Below are 6,196 nucleotides of genomic sequence, written 5' to 3'. Positions count from 1 at the left end.
TCTCACAGGGGTATCACACTGTGTGTGTGTGTGATTCATTAGCAAAGCCTCTCCTGCCTTGCCCAACAGCTGAAGAGGAGGGGAGGGGAGGGGAAGCTACTTCTGAACCAGCAGGCTTCCTCTCCCTGCTGGCCTCTCTCACAGGAACATGCTGATCTAGCAGCAGGCAAAGCCTCTCTGTCCTGCCAAATAGCTGGTGGTGGGTGGGGAGTCTTGTGGTAAACATACCAAAGAGCCGAAACCAGGGAAGGGGAGATCAGCTTCTCTCCCTTCAGGCAGCCAGATCTGTGTGTGTGTGTGTGTGTGCATACACACTGTAAGTTGTGTTCTTTTCTTCCAAGCCTGAAACTGACTAGTCTGGGTCCTCCCTTTGCTAACTTGAAATTGAATGACAGAGAATCTCTTGCTGTCTCCCATGGCTAGTGGTGCAAGATCTAATACAACTTGGGAGGAGAAGGCTCCCATCCTTAGTATGCACTATGTTATACAGTATGCAACAGCCCAGATGTTTATTTTGCTTGCACTTGGGGTGGAGCGGAGTTTCATTCACTTTGCCCTTTTGCACATCCACAAACCTGCACATGCATGGTAATTATATATATATATATGTATATTATCTATATGTGTGCGCACACACACACACACACACACACACACTTTGCTACGCTCTTCTAAAAAAGCACACAAAGAGCAAATGGACCAATCACCAAAAAGGGGTGGACTTAGGGGAGTGGCCAATGCTAAAGCGATTTAGGAAAAAAGGCCTACACGTGGATATTTGAAAATTATGTTTTCACAATATAAATCCAACCACAAACAGGACACGTATGGATCTGGAGGCTACCAACCAAATATGGAAAATGTGGAATTTGTGGTTAGGTATGGATGGGCTCCTACTGGGAGGAAGGGTGGAAGAGGTGGGTGGGTGGGTGGGTGGATGGGACAGGTGGGATATGCTTTCTTTAAAAGACAACATGGAGCCATGGGCAAGCCTTTTGCCCAATATCAGAAGATATGCTCTTCCACAATTTCTTCCACATGGACCACTTGAACATTGCTGAGGGTCTTGCCAGACCACTTAATGATTTTTCTGCCTGTTGAAGCAATTGTAATATGCTGCACTAGGTGTTGTGTGATTTTAATTGTATTTTTACAAACATGCCACAGACCACCTGAATGAAGCTTGTGGACCACTGGTCCGTGGACCACACTTTAGGAACCCCTGTATCAGCTCATCAACTCATGGGGGGGGAATGTTAGGAGGAAGAGCTGGAACTATCTGTTCTGAAACTTGATGAAACAACATACAATCTAATATTTGCTTCTGCAACTTTTGTAAAATTTGCCGCCCTGGGCTCCTCTGGAAGGAAGGGCAGGATATCAATCAATCAATCAATAAAATAAATAAATAAATAATAAATAAATAAAATGTTGCCACAGAAGAGTGAAGTCTGGAACAAAAATTTATGCTTAACATTGCAACTCTTCTAACAATTGGTCTCAAAATGGCTACTTTCTGAGACTTAAAGCAGTGGTGGCTAGTACACATTGAGACCAGTGGACGGAAGACAGGGAGCGCAACAGTAGGTGGAATCAGAGCCAATGACAGCAGAGCCAACCAATTCTAGTCTTGTCCCCATCTCCTCCCTGAGGAGTTCTACTAAGGAGGAGGCAGTGCCCACCCCCTGGACTGGTTGTAAATAAGAAGGCACATAGGTTCATCTATTTTTGCGTTTATGGAGATGACAGTTTCATGCTATAAAAATAGAATAAGAGTAATAGCCCTCCAATTATACTTTTTCACATCTAAACTGTACTTATTACATTAATTTGCTTAATACAGACAACCATGTTACATGAGTTAGCTGTGGGACTGTCTGCTGAGTCTGACACAGAAATGTCATATCAGCAGTGCCCCTGCTCCTGTCAAAAAGATTGTGTCTGGTAGAACTGTAGCAACACAACACAGTCCAGCTTAATTGGGACTTCCCTGCCTTGGCTCAGTTTGCCTGTTTATATGTCCATAAAGATTGCACACAACATTCCATCTGGACTTACCTCTAGAGTGGTCCAACATCCAATTACAACACATTTACATTTAAGACAATTAAGTCCCATTAACTTGCAGTTTGTGGATTGCAGCCTTATTCCCATCACACTTTATAAGGCTGAAAGACATTAATTGCCCTGTTTAACAGCTGTTGAGTGAAAATGCTGAAAGGCTGTAGCTGTGAATCTCAAATACATCTCCAGGAAGCTAAAGTCTTCTTGCATTTATTCACAGAGGACTGGAATTAATCACTTGTATATGTCCCCCCTCCTGCTGCCTGTACAATACTCAACATAATTCCAAACAGGATTTACACATTCTTAATTCTTTGACTCAAACCATACTGCAAGAAAGGCCTCTTTGCCATGCATGTCCATAGGAATGTTTTTTGGGGGGGAGACAAAGTAAAACATCAAATAAACAAACAAATATTCACACATAATTATCATCAGAGAACAGATAACAAGGCCTGGGTAGACCTGGCTTCTGAGAAACTTATGTTCCATGTCCACCCCTCGGTTGTTTCTCAGTAGATAGACCTGCTTTCTATCACTGCACTGACTTCCCCGCCACCTCACCCCTCCTGGTAAGTAACAGTGACCAATCTGCCAGAAAGCTAGCATAGCACCTCCATCCCACCCGGCAAGCCACTTGTGCTGTTGCTACAATTAACTTTACAGCCTCCCATCCAGCATTTCCCTAAAAAAACCTCTCAGTGCACCAGGATAACAACACTGAACTATAGTGTCGTCATACACTACTCTAATCCCCACCCCCTGCAAAATGGGTATAACAACACTAGGCTACTTTGCAAGGCTGGTGAAACCCATGCTCTCTCAGCCATAGCTCCTCCTCTTGAAATATGGGTATAGTAATAATTGGCTTTAGCTGGATTTAGCTGGACTGGCATTAGCTGGGTAATGTTTCAAATGTTTATAGATTTGAGGGGGGGGTGTCAAATTTTTTGTTAGAAATAAGATTTGAATTTAAAAGATCATGAACTATCTTTGCTGCTGCTTTTGTTTTTCAGTTGACACACTGCTCCTCAATCACAGCAACATTAAAATCCTGGATATCTGCATTGTTTTCTGTGGGGCAGCAATCACTTATCCACCAGTTTCTAATTTTTCTAATCTTCAGTTCAGTTCTGCAGCAATTTGCTATTTTTTTAAAAAAAAACTTCATGAAAATTCATTAACATTTTAGGCATAATTTTCCTAATAAATATTTTTGTATGCAGTTTTGACTAATGAACACATTTTCACCAATCAATTTCTCCTTATAATGCATTTTGTATGCTATTTTCACTAATATATTACTTTTTATGCACACTTTCCCCTACTATATGCATTTTTGTAAACATTCTTTAATTGAAGAAGTATATCACAAAATTCAGAGAATTGTGAATTTTGCACAATGGCTGTGTTTTAGTTCCCTTATTGTTTCAGAAAGTACAAATTTGATGGATTTAGCTTTAAATGGGAACTGCATTTTCCCCTCATGCCTTCCCCGAAAGGCTTGCCTGGTGCTGAGTTTGATATCTTGTCAACACCAGTTGGTGATATTTTTATTTGCCAGGCCTTTTACTATTTTCAGTTTTTATTGAGTGTTTTATCTTTGTTTTCCGTTGCTCTGTGTTGTTTTTATTAATATTAAGTTTACATTTTAAAAATATTTATTAAGTGTGTTTGGATTGCAGCCAAAAATATTTCAATTAGGCAAACAGCACCATTGGTTTGCAATGTAAAAATTACATTAAGTCCATTATGGAGGAATTATACCAGACAAGTTATATTTCATAGTGTTCACTGTTGGCCCAATACCAATCACACCTTAAAATATTTTTTCTTTATTGGATGGAAACATGCAAGCAACAAAAACATATTTGTGTTAAGTTAAACATATTCATGCTACGTTTCAAATACTAAGTGATCTATAAATGTTTTTGAATCCATAAATTTAAAAATGTGATTCTTTATATAGATTTGTGTTATACATAAGGCCACTGATGTTCAATGGATGTTCAATGGCAGCTGAGAGTTCAGGTGTGCACATTTGAGGGTGGGGAGGGATGCACATGAAAAGAGCATTGCACTCAGCCAAAACCACAAACTATAGTTTGTGTGAGTAATGTTATTACTTTAAAAGGTTTTAGAAACATAATGGTGATAAAAAAGGAGGAGCAGATTCAGGGGTTGGCGTGGTCAGGGATCTGCTAGGTCTCACACCTCTGTCTTGGCGATCACTCATGACCGAGTAAGATTGTCTTCCAAAATATAGTCTTTAACAATGGATCCGTCTGAATCTGTATCCACTGCCGATGTACCAGACCATGACTAGGGGCTTCTGGATTTCACAGTCCTGCCCCCGTCGCCATTTGCCAATCACCGTGGGACTTTTGTTATGGAAGACGCCTGTGCGTGAATTTGTTTTATGTGGGGAGATTGGTGCACCACGATCAACACACAATCTTGACAGAAAAAGGCTTTGATCCAATGGCATGGGTACCATGATGATTGGAAGTCCTTTATCTGCTGCAGCCTTCATCCTCCTTCACAGCCATTGTAACATACACATTGTTATCCTCCGCCTGTTCTGCCGTTGAGGACTTTCTTGGTTTGTTCTTTATATGGTTCCTCTGCCTTGACCTTACCGCCATGGGTGACCCTGCCGGGAGTACATGACTCCCGATGGCATCGCTCACAGGGTTCATTGGAACACGCAAGCCCACTCACCACTACAAGGTGACGATCCAGCAAGGGGTCACACCTCTGTAGGGCCCCACTGTCAACAGCCCCCTGTCCCCTGCTGTTGCTCTTCCTTACTATCCCCACCCCTCACTTGCTCTCCCTTCCCTCTGGCCCAGAACTGTCAAGAGTAAGTAAAAATGCAGAGGAGGAGCAGCTGCCATTGCCTCCCATCCCATTCACCCCTAGCTCTCTTGCTGGCAGACAAGTTGAAAAGCAACAGCCGCAGCTGGGGGCAATGGCAGCCACTTTGGGCCCACTGAACGGGGTAGGGTTGGGGTTACCGAAACTGAGGATGTCTTGGGGGGGGGCCTCCAAAACTTGGAGCCAGAATATCTGTATTTCTGGACACAAGCAGTGGGGCATTCACAAAAACAAGTTAACACAGACATCTTAGTGTTGGTAACCCAATTAACCCATGTAGTGTTATGAAAAATCCACTGTCCCATTAAATTCACAAGTGATAGCATGAAACCTTGCTTAATTGTAATTCAGCAATTTCATGTCACAATCTCTCTTTGAAGTTCCTTTGCTGCAGTGTGACCATGTAAGCTAACTTACAAAGTGTCCTGGAAGGCTCAAACGGACACAGATCTGACATCAGAAATGGCAATATCCCAAAACCAGCGGACATTTTGTTAAACATAGACCTAGTACTGAGGTTATGCATTGCTTTCCAACTGCGCTCTGTGGTGGGGCTCATATAACTGAACGCCCCTGCATTTAGTCAGATTCCCTACACAAAGGAAACTAGCGTGTCAGGGAGAAGGCTAGATCGGGGCACTTCTCCATGACTGTAATTTTCTTTGTGGAGAGTGAGGTCTTTGTTTTCTTATAGAGTCATGTGAGTCCCCACCTGCCCTCTAAAGTGGTCCATCCCAGACTCAGCTTTGCCAATGTGCCATAACTAGGGCTGAAAAGTCATATGGAAAGCATTCCACTTATGGAGCCTGATGCTGAGCCCCTGAGACAGGGCAGGAGTCCAGAACATTTCAGTGGTGTTAACTGTGGCAGGCCTTTCCTGCTCTCTTTCCTAGCATTGTGGATGTTCACCCAAAGTCTGTGGGAAGTGGCTCCTTGAAAAGCCTTACAACTACTGCCCTCTGCGTCCCAACGGTGCTCTTGCAGCCTCTCCCCGAGTTACTGCCTGAGCTTCAGAGAGATTCCTGGGCGGGGGGGGGGTATTTTAGGCTGCTGCTAAAAGGCATCAGTAGGCGCTGCAATAATCCACGGTTCGCATGGCTTACTCTTCCCTGTGCACACGATGAAGCCGTGAGACTGGAAGGATGCTCAGAGTAGTACCTGGCGGCAGCAGGAGATGTGGGGTTGCTAGGAGACAGGTAAAGGTGGACAGATTTGCCAAAAGCAGGATACTTCAGGTAGGCGCTGAAGCAGCAGC

The sequence above is a fragment of the Rhineura floridana genome, chromosome 1 (genome assembly GCF_030035675.1).
Source record: "Rhineura floridana isolate rRhiFlo1 chromosome 1, rRhiFlo1.hap2, whole genome shotgun sequence".
In the NCBI taxonomy this organism is placed as follows: Eukaryota; Metazoa; Chordata; class Lepidosauria; order Squamata; family Rhineuridae; genus Rhineura; species Rhineura floridana.
The sequence above is the reverse complement of the archived record's forward strand: the minus strand, read 5'-3'. Positions refer to the sequence as shown.